Raw genomic sequence first — 16,984 nt, forward strand, 5'->3', positions numbered from 1 at the left:
GTACCCCAGAGAGGCAGATTGAATGGTCCAAGCAAGCATCTTTAGATTGCCAGAAAAATCAGAAGACAGTGGGAAACTTTAGAGCATTCAAAACAAGGTAACTGCAAAAGGTAGAAGTCTTTAGAAAGCACTGTTGGGGTGATGGGAAGTCTTGTTTCATGTACATACTATCTGAAAAAGTTGGTGATTCCCTTATACCTAAATTGTGGGAGCCATCAAGCAGTCTAGATTGGTTTCTAGGGTCTGTAGCAAGAGTTGAGCCAAGTCAAGAGTTCTTCTGGATCTGACAGAGATGGAACTATCTGCCTTCTTATTTATTATTTTAATAATTTCTACAGTTGTTTTTTAATATACGTTTCTTTTTGGTTTGTATTAAACAAAAAATTAAAATAGCACATAGAAAAACCAAGGAAACATTAAAAAATGGCCAAAGATAGCCTTGGAATATAGAACTCCAACAAGGGGGGGAAAGAGAAAGGTAAAGAGAAAATGATTTGGAGATTATTATATTGCAAGATTAAACAGTGACATTAAAAAAGAAGAAACAGTGACACTATAACCTAAATTTCAATATCTGCAAGTGTTAAGTATTTTCACTTCTTCCCAGTTGCTTTTCTTGCTAATTTCTGAGCTGCAACATTGCCTCCATCTTTTGAATAAGCAAGTACATAATTCCACTCAACATTCATGCCCTGAGTCAGATTATCCAGTTTAATGAATTGCTCTCTGTGGACAACATCTTTATTTTTACTTGTTTTCCAGTCATTTCCTTTCCAGTTGTCAATCCACTCATTCATACCCTTGGTGACAAGTTGGCTGTCTGTGCACACTACGATGTTGTCCTTATTTTGGACCTTTGCTTGCTCAACCGCTTTGATTGCTGCTTCTAATGATGCACTTTGGTTTGTCTGTCGTCCAGAATACCTATCACTTATGCTTAGACCATGCTCTGATCTCCAGTGGACACCAATACCTCCTTGTGCCCCTTCTCTTCCATTATTTTTGCAGGTACCCTTGACACAGACAATGTTAGAGTCTGACCCTGGATGTGATTGCCCATAATAGCTTCTATGGATGCTAGTCTGCTAATCATCATCACAGCTCCAGGGATTGGGTTTCCGACTCATGTCTAATCTCAAGTGATACTGACCTAGTGCTAGTATTTCCTTTAGCTGGAGCATTGTAGGCAAAAGATATTCAAATATAGAGGAGTAATAGATGATTAGGAAACATGGAGATGACATGAATTTGATTCCTATCTGGAATGGACAAGTTAAGTTTCTTTTGTATTGTCTGACAGCTTGATTATGATTTCTCCAATTTTGGAATTACCTGGTAAATAGTAAAATCATATATACATACATACATATATATATATATATATATATATATATATATGTATAGCAAATCAGGGGGTTTTATTTTCTGATCCATTATCCTCTTCTTGTAAATCAGTATATTGTCCCTTTTATTAGTTTTTGCTTACACTATTTTTCTGTCATATAAACACAGGCTATGTCTTCCCACCCCACTTATGTTTAGTTGACATATAGCAAGTTTCTTGAATTTATCTACCTACTTTTTATTTTCAACTACTCCCCCTTCTCCTTCCTTCCTCATTCCCTCTTTTCCTTTATCATTCATTTCCTTTCCTCTTTTCCCTCCCCTATATCTGTTTTACTCTTGGCCCTTTTTATCTCTCCCAATGTCCCCTTATCATGATCAATTTCCCTTCCCTCTCCCCTTCCTTTTTATTTCTTCTTTCCTTCCATTATTAATTTTTTTGCAGATCTCTTTTTATTGTAGATTTGTAAATTTGACTTTATGAAAGCTATTTTAGTTTGTTGCATAGCTCTTTTGCTTTTTGGAATATCACATTCCATTCCTTCCTCTGATTTTTTGCTACATGGAAGTAATTCTGTGCTTTAAAAATGTGTTTCTTTTTATTTAAAAACAATTTTTCCTGGATATATGTAAAACTTACCTGTTTTTGAAATTGTGAAATTTAACCCCTAAGAAATAAGTTAAAGCTACAGTTTAGCTGGGGCAAGAAATGTCATTTTATCAAGTTATTAATAATTAGTCAGGAATTTGGTTTGTACTTGAAAAATGATATAGTCATATTTTTACAAATTTTAGACTACTTTTAACATTATGAATTCTTTTTTCTTCCTATTCTGTACCAGTGTTTATCTTATCCTCAGGTACAAGGAAATAACTCAGTCCTTAGACCTTTGAAAGGAAGTCCTTAGTATATGCAAATTTCACCTTCCCTTCTTTCTATAAAATAATATAATTTTTTTTTCCTTATGGATTTGGAGTTTGTGTTATTGAAGTTATAATAGAATTGATCCATATTAATGAGACCTAATTCAATAAACTTAGAACAAATAATAAGATACAACTCTGATAGGCTCCTGAAAGAATTTTATATGAATCTCAACAATAGAAGAATGGTCTAAGGTTGTCACAATATGCCTGAGAACAGCTGTTAACAGCTTTGAATTTAAATATTGATTTGATTAACTAATTACTCATGGGCTAAGTCACACTCTTCTTTTAGTCTGTTTCCTTCTTTGAAAAAATAAATAATTATTCTTGTTTTGTACGATTTTGATGAGACTATATTATTAAATAAAATTTAAAAGATAAAACTAAGCAATTAGTTTTGAGACCATTTTATTAAATAAAATTTAAAAAGACAAAACTAAACAATTAACTAACATTTATTAAACATTTATTATATGCCAGACACTGCACTAGAAAATCACATATATTCACATATTATCTTTTTACCTCCCCTTCAGGGTTATGAGCTATATCTAAATGGATTCTTGGTACAATAGAAAGAATATTAACTCTAGAGTTTGAGTAGCTGGGCTAAAATTTTACTTCTGATCCTTATTGTCTGTGTACTTCAGGAAAGTCAGTTTACTTCCTTGGGGTTCAGTTTCCTTAGCTGTAAAATGGGAGTCTTTGGAAATGTTTTTTGACATCTCTGATTTTATATGATTTAAATCATTTTTTTAGTTTTTTTTTTACAGGGCAATGGGGTTAAGTGACTTGCCCAAGGCCACACAGCCAGGTAATTATTAAGTGTTGGAGGCTGGATTTGAACTCAGGTACTCCTGACTCCAGGGCTGGTGCTCTATCCACTGCGCCACCTAGCTGCCCCTAAATTAAATAATCTTGCCTTGTATTAAGGCAACATTTGCTAACAAAATAGGGCTTTACACTCTAGGTGAATAAGGCCTTCCAATACTGAGGATATACTATTAGGGATTTTTAAAATCTGATCTCTACGATTTTGGTAGCCACTCAGAGCAGAAACTGAAAATCTCAAAGGTAATTTTTTCTTTTTCTCTGTACAATACACGTTAGTTGCCTGGTCTACATGTGTTCTGCTCTAGCTATGCCTTTGTCTTACTGCAAGAGAAGAATAGCATGTTAAGAATAAATCTCCCCTTTCCAATATAACAGAGCACATAACTGATAGTCTCATGTGCACAGAGGGGGAGAATGGGCTCAAATCCAACAGAAAGTTTTCCACTAGATGTTTTTTTGCAAAATTAAATAGTTGCAAGAGAGAAAATGAATGCTGAGATTCGATGTCATTTTCACAAGTTCACTTTCCCAAGTTCAAAGGAACCTTAAATGTAATTTAAACTTTTTTTTGCACATGTAATTTGTACATATATTTCAGTTGCTAGAATATTAGTCATAACATCTAACGATGTGGAGATTGTTGCCTTATAAAACTCACAGCTGGGTAGTTACATGGCTCAAGGCAAAAGCCTATTTTAAAACCCATTGCTTTAGGATGAGAATGTTTATTAAAACATTATATCTATTAAAAATATATGATGCATCATTGGTCATTCTCTGTGTTGCAGTGCCAACTACCATTTTTCTAGGGACTCTTTTGCATTGATACCTGAAAACTTGGCAAGGTCTACAGCCACATAATTTACCAGTCCATCAAAAAATAAATAAATCCCAACAACCAGAAAGTAAATCACAAAGGCTGCCTACATAGCAGCCCATAAACTCCTGTTTACACAGACACAGTGGGGTTAGCTAGGACTGTCACTCAAAAGACTGAGCTTGCAGGGAGGTGAACATTTAAAAAGGAGAAAAATAGATTGATCTCCTTGTAGCAGAAGTTAAATGAATTAATAATAAGGATGCTGTGGGAAAAAGTTTATTTTGTAAAATGTAATGAGGGAGAAAGGGGAAGAGTCAATGAAGAAGTGTGACAGGTGCTTAATAAATAAGCAGAACCATATTTGCTAGTATTTTTTTTAATCTAATGGGACAGAAATATACCTTTACTAACTTAATTTGGCTTTTGAAAAAGGAAGATCAAAATTTTTAAATTGTTTAATTTGAAAAGTCATAAAGGGTTTAGCTGGAGCCTTGTTATAAATAATAATACCTTGAAAAAGTATAGAATTTCTCTTCTAAAGCATCCTTCTTACCTTGTTAAGGGGGCAATAGTTAACTTTTTTATTGAGGAATATGTTAGCTAGCCAATGAATGATGAATTAAGTGACTGGAAATGGCAACACGAGGATATATTGAAGGAGTTGGTATGTTTATCTTAGAAACAGAGAAGACTGGGAAGGGGCATGATAATTAAACTATTTGAATGTTTATCATGTGGGTGAAAAGATTATACTTAATGCTGCTGAGTCTCATGTGAAAAAAAAATAAAGGGAAATGAGTGGAAGATGCAGAAGAGCATATCTTTGCTCCATATGTTAAAAAAAACCCCAATTTCTAACTATTTGAATTGTCAAAATCTTAATTGAAAGCTGTCTCTGGAGGTAGTGGAGCCCCCATCATTGAACATTCTCAAAATGAGGTTTGATGTCTATTTGTCAGGGATGTTGTAGAGGTCATTGTTAGGTTGAACTAGATGAACTTGGAATTCCCTTCCTGAAATCCTTTCTTAACACTAGGTTTTCATATCTATTTTCCTTTTCTCCTCACTCTTAGATGATTTGTCTCAGACTGAAAGATGTGTAAGATTCCTTCTTCTCTGTGATCCTCTAGTTCTCTGAATTATTCTTTTACTATGCACTCATCTGAGTGACAAAATGGCTTTCTCCTTACTAATATGTTAGAAGTATAAAAAACTGTAATTTTCTTGAACTTCATATTTCCTTGAACTACAATTGAAATCTCTGTTTGCTCACAAGGTTTCAGATAAGTTTTCTCTTTAAATGATTTTTTCTAAATCTGAAAAATGCATATTTAATTGTCCCCAAATTTGACTTTTAGTGCATGCCTTCCTGTGATTCAATTAGTTTTGCGTTTAAGTATTTAACATCCTATAATATTCAAAGACATACTTAGCTATTGTTAGAAATCCATTATTTAAGACACCTTTAAGCATAAAGCTTTTGCAAGATTGTCATGGCATCTAGTTGCTTCCTAAAAGTATCAGTGTAACATCCTATCAAGACATAATCTTCCGATGTATATTGGTATTGGCAGGAGGGGTCTTCAGAAAGGGAACTGCAACTATCTCCAGGGTTCTCAGGATAGTTTTGTGGATGGTTAGCCCCTTAATAATGCAGAGCATGAGCCCTTTACTACTGTGCTTTCCCTTATTACTTAGCCAGTAGAATTAGTTTTTTAAAAAATGACATTTGCAAGCAGAACAAAACTTATAACGTTTTAAATATCCAAATCTAGGGCACACTCTTCCAATTATATACATACATACACATGTACATACACACACACACACACACACACATATATATATATATATATATATAGATATGTATATATAATCCATGTTTGGGGGGAAGGGGAAGAAAAATGATCACAAATTTCTATTATAATTAGGCACATGAACAGGGAACACATCTGGTCAATTCACATCTTTGGAAATGCAGGACTTTTGATGTTCTTTCTTTCTCTGTAGGTTCCTTTTGCAGTTTACCATGTGTTGGTGATAGATTATCTGTTTCATTACTTAGCAGACTAGCTCCTCACTAGATATTCCATTTTACCTGGACAAGTCAATCTCCTGATAGATTGGTAAAGCAGTTCACTTGATTGAAGAGCTGGCTCTTCACCAGTCTTGGTGCTGCTAAACTGAGTCAGGGAAACAGTCACAGAGCACAGTGTCTACTGGATGGGTTGATCTCCTGGACTACCAAAACTTGTGCACTGAAGAGAAGCTGTAATCTTCATTCCCTTTAGTTTTGCCAGGAGTTATAGTTCTCTTTTCTGTTAGAGTGTTATAATGCTCATTTTAACAAGGGCAATGACTCAGCCTAGGGTTGAAAGAAAGCTCTCTTCTTTGACTCTCTCAAGTCAAGAGTCTGGAGTTTTTCATTTCCAAGCAGAAAGTGTGAACGTTCTAAGTCTCCTATTTGATTTTTTTTTTTTTTTTTGCTTTCAGAGGTAGTTTCTCAAAATGTGTGACTTGACCTTGCAATAAAGTACTCAGTCAACTTACACATACCATTACACAATTTACAGATGAGTGTCTGGGGGAAAATATTTCTGTATTTACAGAGACGAGTTGATTTTTTCCACTGGGTTCTTTACAAGCAATTGAACTTCAAGCCCTTTCCAAGATGTGAGATATTTCCTTTGTATCTGAAAGGATATAAAAGATATTTAAATTTCTCTGCCTATTCCAACCTAAAACTTTGTTGAAGCCTAAATGTCATGCAATCTGATATCAGAAAATGCCAAATTATATGCCATATATTGAAAAATAAAGCTAAATCCACAAAATTAGAGGGGGTGTATATATATAACAAGTTGTGTTTAAACACCTATATAGATAACATGAGGAAGCTATAATATTTGAAGTTCCTAGTTGACATTTCCAATCCCAAAACACTATAGTTACTCTGGCCACCTCCAATACAATCAATGTCATATCCTTATGCTTTACAGCATGGCTTTAGAATTCCCTTGCCTGGCTTCTACTCTTACCCCCTGCCCCCCAACTTTACAGGAGATGATACTGATTCCAAAATTCCCCAATTGTTGAAAATGCACCATGTTTTCTAGTGTTTTTTTGTGATCTTAAAAATTGCTGTCATAAGTTTTTGGCAAATATGAGATTTTTCTTTTTGTCTTTGAGTTTGTCAAGCAGTAGAATATATGGGTCATTTGAAGAAAAGTGATCAACTATGCAAGGTGTGGATCAGAATGACTTAAAGCAGCAGAAGGATACTGAGAATTGCCTAGAATAGATAGAGCTATCATACCTAGGAAAAGGGAACTAAAATGAATGCCCACAGAATTTACTCAGGACATGGATCTGGGGTTCCATAGCCCCAGGGATTTGTATTGTAATGGAAGATGATAAAGGGAAACCAGAGACAGGTGGGAAAATTCAGGAAGATCTGAAATGTAAAAAATTCATCAGACAAAATCTGAATGTAAAAATGTAGCTCTCAAGCAGATGAATAGCTGAAGAATCTTTAAAACAGAAAGTAAAATGAATAAAAATTCCTAGACAAAATAGAACACAATAAACAAGAACTATATTATGAAGAAAATGAACCAAAGATCACTGCTGATTAAGAGAATTCTTTTAGAATTTTCTCTTTGACTTGGGAGTTTTGGAATTTGGCTATAATATTCCTGGAAATTTTTCTTTTGGGATCTCTTTCAGGGGGTGATTGGTGAATTCCCTCAATTTTTATTTAACCCTCTGCTTCTAGGATCTCAGGGCAATTTTGCTGTATGAAAAGTGAAGTCTAGGCTCTTTTCCTGAACATGACTTTCAGGGAGCCCAATAATTTTTAAATTATCTCTCCTGGATCTGTTTTCAAGGTAAGTTGTTTTTCCAATGAGATATTTCTCATTTTATTCTAATGTTTGTTTTTTGGTATAGTTTTATTTCTTCCTGAGTTCTTACAAAGTCATCAGCTTCCTTTAGTTCCATTCTGCAATTGAAGGAGTTATTTTCTTCAGAATTTTTTTAATCTCCTTTTCCAGCAAGCCACGTTCTGTTTTTTAACAGAACTCTCATTTGCCTTTTGTGTTGCTTTTTTTTTTCATTTGGCCCAAACTGCTTTTTAATGTTATTTTCTTTAATATTTTTTTTATTTCTTTCATCAAGTTGCTGACTTGGTTTTCATGATTTATCTGTATGACTCTCATTTCTCCTCCCAATTTTTCCTCTGCCTCCCTTAATTGCTTTTTCAAAGTCTTTTTTGAACTCATCCATAGCATAAGCACATTTTCTATTTCTCTTGGAGGTTTTAGAAACAGAAGATTCAATTTTGTCATCATCTGAGTATGTATTTTGATCCTCCATGGGACCAAAGTAATTTTCTATGATCAGATTCCTCTTTTTCTGTTGTTTGCTCATCTCTTCAGCCTATGACTGATTTACTGCATTTAACAAGGCTTTGGGGGATTTTGGGGACAACCCAGAGGGACCTTAATTCCTCCAAGGTCTTATGAGAGGCTCTGACTGCTCTCTTGGCTGTGTTAAGAGCCTCCCCTCTGCCTTGGAGCTGTGAGGAGGGTCTCTGCTTAGCTATGGTGGGGTTGCGGGGCCCAGACTATAACCTGGATCTGAGTGTGGGCAAACAGCTGAGTCCTGCCCCAGGGAGAGCAGAGAGATGCCTGCAGTCTTCCCTGATCTCCTTACTATCTATGGGCTGAGAGCTCTGGACATGCTAGGTGTCTCTGCCGACTCCTGCTGCAGGTGCTCATTGCAGGACTGCTCTGTGCAAGAGAATTCTTTAAATTACTCAGAGATAATAGAAGAAACTAAAAGTTTAAAAAAATTTAAAAAATATTTAGTGTTCTATTTTCCCCAGTTACATGTAAAAACAATTTTTAGCATTTATTTTTAAAATTTTGAGTTCCAAATTCTTTCCCTTCTTCCCTGCCCACCCTCTCTCATTGAAAAAGCAAGCAATTTGATGTAGGTTATAAGTGTGTAGTTATACAAACATTTCCATAATAGTCATGTTGTGGAAGAAAACATAGACCTTCCCACCTCCCCCCCCCAAAAAAAGAAAGTAAAAAAATATGCTTAAGTATGTATTCTGAAAACTATCAACTCTTTCTCTAGGGATAAATATATATATACATATATATATATATATATATATATTTATACACACATATTATTCATCATATGTCCTTCAGAGCTGTCTTGGGTCACTGTATTGCTGAGAAAAGCTAAAACATCCACAGCTGATTATGCAAAATACTGCTATTACTTTGCATCAGCTTATGTAAGTCTTTTCAGATTTTTCTGGGAGAATCTGGCTCATTTCTTATGGCAGAATAGCATTCTATCAAAATCACATAGCACAATTTGTTCAACTATGTCTCAATTGATGGGCATTCCCTGCCACAAATATATATGTGTATATATATATATATATATATATATATATTTTTTTTTTCTTTTCCTTTTTGCGATATAGACCTAGTAGTGGCATTTCTAAGTCAAAGGGCATGCATGGTTTTATAGTCCTTTGGATAGAGTTCCAAATAGTTCTACAGAATGTTTGAATTGGTTCACAACTCCACCATTAGTGCATTAGTGTCTCATTTTCCCTACATCCCCCTCCAATATTTGTTATTTTCCTTTTCTGTTCTATTGTCAATCAAAGAAGTATAAAGTAGAACTTCAGAATTATTTTATTTTGTATTTCTCCAATCAATAGTGAGAATATTTTTATATAGCTATAGATAGCAATAATAATCTCATTGAAAAGTGTTCATGAATTAATCATTCATCAATTGGAGAATGGCTTTTAGTTTTATAAATTTGATGAAGTTCTCTTTGAGAAATGAGGTCTTTATCAGAGAAACTTGTTTCAAAACTTTCCCCAGTTACTATTGCTAACTGTAATTCCCTCCATCTGATTCCCCTATTCTCCCTTCACCCTGTCCCTCCTTAACAGTATTTTGCTTTTGACTACTCCCTCCCCAAATCTTCCCTCCCTTTCCATCATCCCACCTTAATCCCCTTCCACTCCTATGTTTCTGTAGGATTAGATATATTTCTATACACAATTGTTTATCATTTCCTCTTTTAACCAATTCTGATGAGAGTGAAGTTCACTTACTCCCTATCACTTCCCCTTCCCCCTTCTACTGTAAAAACTTTTTCTTACCTGTTTTACAAAGAATCCACTGATCACTTCCTAAAAGTGATCTGAAAATGAAAACTCCCTTTCCTGTTAACCTTTTGTTACTTCTCTTGACTATTGCTTTTGAAGATTAAATTTTCTTTTTCCTTTTCATCAGAAAAGTCTGAAAGTCTTCTGTTTCATTGAATATCCATCATTTCCTGGGAAAGAATATGCTCAGGTTTACTGGGTAGCTGATTCTTGGTTGTAATTCAAGCTCTTTTGCTTTGGAGAATATCAAATTCCAAGTCCTATGATCCTTTAATGTAGAAGCTGCTAAATATAATATTATCCCAATTGTGAGTCCATGATGCTTTGTTTGTTTCTGGTTGCTTGCAATATTTTCTTCTTGACCTGAAATTTGACTATAATACTCCTGAGAGTTTTCATTTTGAGATCTCTTTCAGGAAGTGATCAGTGGATTCTTTAAATTTCTATTTTGCCCTATGGTTCTAGAATATTGGGGCAGGTTTCCTTGAAAATTTCTTGAAAGATAATGTCTAGGCTATTTTTTTGATCATGCTTTGAGGTAGTCCAATAATTTTTAAATTGGCTTCACAAAGGGTTGAGTCAATATAATGATTGCTGCCCAACAACTCCAGGAAAAATATAAGAAACAGAAGTCACTGACCATTTACCTCAAGCTGAAGTCAATCTGCTCCAGCTGAAGATCCAAACTGAAGTAAATATTTTGAATGCCATTAGGCTCCTTTCAAGTGTTAAAGCATGTAGAGCTGATTCTTTTCCAGCCAAGATCTACAAGGTGGGAGGGTCCATTGCTTATCCAAAAGATTTTTCAGGTCATACGGTATGAAGAGGTTATCCCTCAAAAACTCAAGCCTCAAATGTCCATCACTCTAAGGCTAAAGAGAATAGATTGCCCTGTGACAATCACAGGGATATTTCTCTTTTATTAATGCTGGTAAGATTCTTGCCAGTGTCCTCAATAGGCTGATCCTTCACTTGGAAAAGTCTTCTCCTTGAGAACCAGTGTGAAAGAACCAAGGAACAGTTGATATGGTGTTTGTTGACTGACAACTGTAGGAAAAATACTAGGAATGGAACAGATATCTGTATACAACATTTGTAGATCTTACCAAGGCTTTTGATACCATCAGTCATGAGAGTTTATGGAAAATTATGTCAAAATTTGGTTGTTCCAAGAAGTTCATCAGTATTGTGCATGAATTTCATGATGGTGTGCTTGCCCGGTTTCTGGATAGTGGATGATGCTTTCAAGATTTCCTGGTCATCAATAGAGTGTCCTTTCTCCCATGTTTTTTAGCATGATTGTCTCAGCTATATTATCAAATGCCTTCACTGAGAATGTGTACAGCCCCAAGGTCAGCTACCGGACTGATGGTAAATTCTCTTTTGGGGGGCTGTTTCAAGGCAAAGGGGTTAAGTCACTTGCCCAGTGTCACCCAGTCAGGTAAGTATTAAGTGTCTGAAAGTAGATTTGAACTCAGGTACTCCTGACTCCAGGGCTGGTGCTCCAACTGTGCCACCTAGCTGCCTGATGGTAAATTCTTGAACTTGAAAAGTCTACAAGCCAAGACCAAAGTGGAGGGAGTGTTGGTGCAGGATCTTCTATTGTGCATCAATGCAGCCTCTGAAGCTGAGATGCAACGAAGCATGGCTGCTTGTGCTCATTTTTGTCTATTAACACCAAGAAAACCAGGTGCTCCATCAGCCAGCACCACACCATTTATATGTGGAACTATCAATTACAGCAAATGGAGAAGTTCTGAGTGCTGTGGGCAAGTTCATTTACCTGGGCAGTGTACTTTCCAGGGAGGTACATATTGACAAGGAGTTGACACATGCTAGCTCAGTATTTGGGAGAAAGAAAGTGTGGGAGGGAAGAGGTATTAGATTGACACCAAACTGAAGGTCTACCGAACCATTGTGCTTGACCTCATTATTGCATGCTTGAGAAACCAGGACCATGTCAGGAAACTGAAACACTTCCATTTAAATTTTCTTGGGAAAATTCTGGCAGGAGAAGACAATAGACACTGTGGTCCTTTCTGGAGCTATACTGCCTAGCATTCCAACATTACTACAGAGAGTGCAACTGTGATGGGCTAGACACATCTTTAGAATGTCAGTTGTACATTTGCCAAAAAAACTCTTTTATGGAGAAGTCACACCAGGGCCAGTGCTCACAAGGGGGTCAGAAGAAGTGATACCAAGATACTCTGACGGTCTCTTTGAAGAGCTTTAGAATTGATTGTACAACTTGGGAGACACCAGGACAGGAATGTCCAGCATGGCGTGCCCTCATCAGAGAGGGGGCTGCACTCCATGAGGAAGGCAGAACTGAAGCAGCTCAAAGAAATTGTGATATATGCAAATTTAGAGTACCCACCCCAGGAATTAGACCTGTGATAGAACATTATGAGCTCTTATTGGTTTGATCAACTGCAGTCAGACTCACTGTAATTTGTCTCAAACATAGTGATATTGTTTTGGTCTTCTTCAAAAACGAAGGTCAAGAACCAATGAGAAAGAGAAAAACTTCACTCTTTTTTTTTAAATTCATTTAAGGCAATGGGGGTTAAGTGACTTGCCCAAGGCCATACAGCTAGGTAATTATTAAGTGTCAAAGGCCAGATTTGAACTCAGCTTCTCCAGACTCCAGGGATGGTGCTCTATCCACTGCACCACCTAGCTACCCTCCAAAATGCTACTCTTAAATATTAAAATTCCATAGAGAATTTGGTTGAATTTTTTTATTCATTAAAAAATTTATCTTATTTTATTTATATATTTACATCATATTCATTTCCAAAAAATCCCCTTCCTTTCCCCTATTTAGTAAGCCTTCCCTTGTACCAAAGAAAGGAAAAAAGTTCAGAAATTGACCAACATGTTAAATGTCTCATACTTCTTTAATGAAGGGGAAGAAGTATTGTTTTTTAACTCCACTCTGGGGACAGAGTGGCTATTGGTTATTATAATGATACATTATACAAAATCATTTAGTTATTATAATGATGCATTATACAAAATCATTGGTACTGTTTTCATTGGTTTGAGTTAATGCATGCTGTTTGGGAAGTGTCAAAGTATAATAATAATAATAATAGTAATAATGACTTTTTCCACAACTATATTCCTGATAAAAAGTCTGATTTCTTTAGACAGTATTTAGTCTTTACCTTACTACAGTCACCTTTTGCCAGAAGGTTGGAAATCAATTACTATGTTGCACTATGTTAAATACATACTCAAAAAAGACAATGATTAAGAATTCTGGAAGACTAGTCCTGTCCTCATGTTGCTTAAAGTCCAGAAAGAGATAACTAATCAGATAGTATTGTATATGGATGATGGATTTTGAGGAGCAACTGAATAATTTAATATTGTGCAACCATATTGCCAGACCATCAACAAGGTTAAATGATTTCCCCTATTCTTTATTTTTGGATAAATATGCCTATCTCTTTCAGTTCCAGGTCATCATCTTGGACAAATAAATCCTAGAGAAAAAAACTTAATGTCTTACCTATCTTTTCTGTCATTTTATTTTAACCTTTTTATTTTAAGGTTTATAGTTTTTAGGGTTCACAGAAATTTGTTAAGTATATACTAATTCCATAGTTTTCTTTGCTGTGCATTCATTGTTCACATGAATATTTGTGTATTGATGATGACATTGCTGTTACAATCTATAAAAAAATAGAAATTATAACAGTTAAGTCCTTTATCACAAGTTTACAAGTGAAAAGCATAGTAGACTTTATATTACAACCTAATCTTTAAGGATATGGACATAAAGATATCATACTGAAGTTCATAAGAAATGAAAGACTATACAATTATGGTCACTGATATTATTGCAAAGGAGACAAGTCAGGAAATTGTTCTACCCTTTATCCACAGAGATATAGCTAAGAGATTGACAATAAGAAGTTATTAAAATATAGAAGGTTATTAAAATATAGAAAATATAGAAGCCCTACTAATCAAAAATGGCTCCCCCCCCCCAGAGGCAGCAAGCCACTGAGCGTCAAGTCTAGGGAGTTCACATTTCTAGCGAGTAAGAATGAGATCACAGCCACCGTGAAAGATATATACTAAAGGTCCAAAGTTGATATTTCCCCTGGGTAAGAACTTTCTTCTTGGAGAACCAAATAAAGGGACTAGGATAGGGTGAGATTCAGCTTTTACTGACTTTAATTTTTCAGTACATCTTGTAACTGGCAAATGTTGATAGAATCCAGGGCTCAATTTATTGATTTCTTGATTGGATAGATTTAAGAAAGTAATGGAGAAAATTTGAATAATGGAGATTAAATTTTAAAAATATATTTTTGCAGAGCTGATCCTTAAACATTTACCGGGACACCCTTGTCTCAAAGGCACTAAAATGGTAAAATGCAACTAAATTAGAAAAGGCAGTGAGATTGCCAAAGGGCCTACAGAAGAGGACCTAAAGTTGTCTGGGAGGCTTATTTGAAAACGTTAGAGAGGTGGAGGCAAGACATTATAAGATACATATACTACTTTTCCTGATACAATGATGCAGCATAAAAGAAAAAGTCTACTAACACATACTCCAACCTATCAGAAATTACAACAGAAGGGCACAACCGAGCATGGAAAAAACCAGATTTACTTAAAATGCAAAAAATCTGCAGAGATATGATACAGGACCCTAATCTGCCCAAGATAATTGTGCTTTGTAGATACTTAAACTATTGTCAAATTACCTGAAGTAGCAGTTAATCTTGACTATGGAATAACAGAGGTGTGAGTATGACTTTTTTCCATTTTATTGTTTTCAAAAGGGAGGGGGAAAGGGAGAGCTGAGGGGGGAGAGTAATTTAAAATTTTCCAAAATTCATTTGTAGGAGGTAAAGACAATATGTAATTTGTGAACTTCGTTTCTATTTAAACTCGTTAGTCAGGAGAATGAACTCCAAAGTCTGAAAGCATTTTAGCCAGAAATTTAGTTGGTCATTTGGCATAGGAGGGAGTTGAAAGAATGAGTAGCTTCCTGTTCATTGTCCTCAAGGTTTACAAAGGTGTAAGGACATTTGTTTGATTGTCACATGTAGGCAGTAGATAGTCTCCTGAGAAGGGCAATTTGAAATTTTTATCAGCAAGTAAGTCAATTTAGTTTGCAGAATACTAAATATAAGCTTAGGATGGACACAAAACAAGCCCTAAGTGAGATCTTACTATGACTTCCCTATAATTTCTCTGAGGATAGTCTGACTTCTATGATAAACTTTTGCATTAGAAGCTTTATAGCTAGATTCAAATAATATGAATAAAGGAAAAATAATAAAGTATTTTCCCACAATTCCTCTCTTTGGGGCTGAAAGTCCAAAATTCTCAAACTAGAAAAGCATAATTACAGATACAGAAAATTGAGTTATGTTTTCAAAGTTATTAAAATAATCTGCTTCAGGGATGTCCTCTTCAATAACTGTCCTCTCTAGAACTTGGTCTAATTCCTTTAAGAGGGGTAGTTGCCAAATTATTGACAAACTTCTCTTAATGTCTCTTAGTCAGAGGGATGAATCTGTATAAGTCCCAGATACTCTGAATCAAGAGACTTCAACATGCGACAAGAAAACAAAGTGGTAGTCATGAGTGTCACAGAAATCATAATCCCATGTTTCCTTCAATGTCATAAAAACTGAAGAAACTTAAACGGAATCATCTCATATATCCCTTAAAGAGACCAACCATTAAATAGACTCCATAGGTAAACTAATTTAGGTTACAGAGTTAACTACATTTATAGGGTTCATAATGGACCGATTGAGAGTAAAATTTGCCTCTCACCAAAGTAACCAAGAAAATGACATCAAGGAAGTCCTACCCTTGCACAATTAGGGAAGCTGACAAATTACTAAATCATTTTAGGAAGTTCAACTTCTCTTTGTTCTTTACCTGAGGAATGTAATAAGTTAGCATGATTATGCCATAAAATCAAGTTTTTTGTCAGGTGAGGTTCATATAAATGGAAGACAGACTTTCAGTTAATCAAAAATTGCAAGAGGAATAAGCCTGATTTCTGGAAAATAGATTAAAAAGAATTTGGGCACACCCCTATTGCAGGCAAACACAAGCACCAAGAAACATTAAAGCATTAATTTAGGGTTTGTTCTTGAAAACACCCCTCCACATACAATATGTTATCAAAATAAATTAACTCAATAGATAAACAGGAGGTCACATGGAGAGAAGAAAGGTTTAAGAAGGAAGAGGTGGCCTGAGGAGAGATAGTCACAAGCAAAACAAAAATATAAAATTAAAAATCATAGCCATGTGAATGGAATGAACTCACCCATATACTGGAGGGTAGAAAAATGAATTAAAAATCAGAATCCAAAAATGCGTTAACTGAAAGAAACATATTTGAAGCATAAGAGATTCATGCAGTTAAAATGAGTTTAGAGCAAAATTGATTATGTCTCAGGCTGATTAAAAAACAACAGGGTGACAGTTATGATTTTCAGAAAAAGCAACAGGAAAAATAATCATATCTAAAAGTTAAGGTCAGGGAAATTACATTATGTTTAAAAGTACTATCAATAATGGAATAATATCGACATTTACTATATTTGTATTAAATGGCTATCCTTTAAATACTTAAAGGAAGGATAAATTGTATCACAGAGAGAAAAGAAAGCAAAAATATAATAACTGAGCTCCTCATAGTACCCCCTTTTAGACCTAGACAGGAATAATAAACTAATGAACAAGAAAGATTAAGTGCCTGAATAGAATTTTACTAAAGCTTAGTATGAAAGATCTTGTGACTAATATTTAGACATTTAAAGGAGTATAATAAAAATAGACCTTTAAAATTTACCATGCAATAA

The 16,984-nt window shown here is 35.0% G+C and overlaps 1 pseudogene; it reads right to left on the bottom strand.

Annotated features, from left to right (window-relative positions):
* Positions 1–593: 593 nt before the first annotated feature.
* The window catches only part of LOC141519099 (ribonuclease H1 pseudogene), a 37,058-nt pseudogene continuing 20,667 nt past the window's right edge, over positions 594–16,984 (bottom strand).

This window comes from Macrotis lagotis, chromosome 3 (assembly GCF_037893015.1).
Source record: "Macrotis lagotis isolate mMagLag1 chromosome 3, bilby.v1.9.chrom.fasta, whole genome shotgun sequence".
Taxonomy (NCBI): Eukaryota; Metazoa; Chordata; class Mammalia; order Peramelemorphia; family Peramelidae; genus Macrotis; species Macrotis lagotis.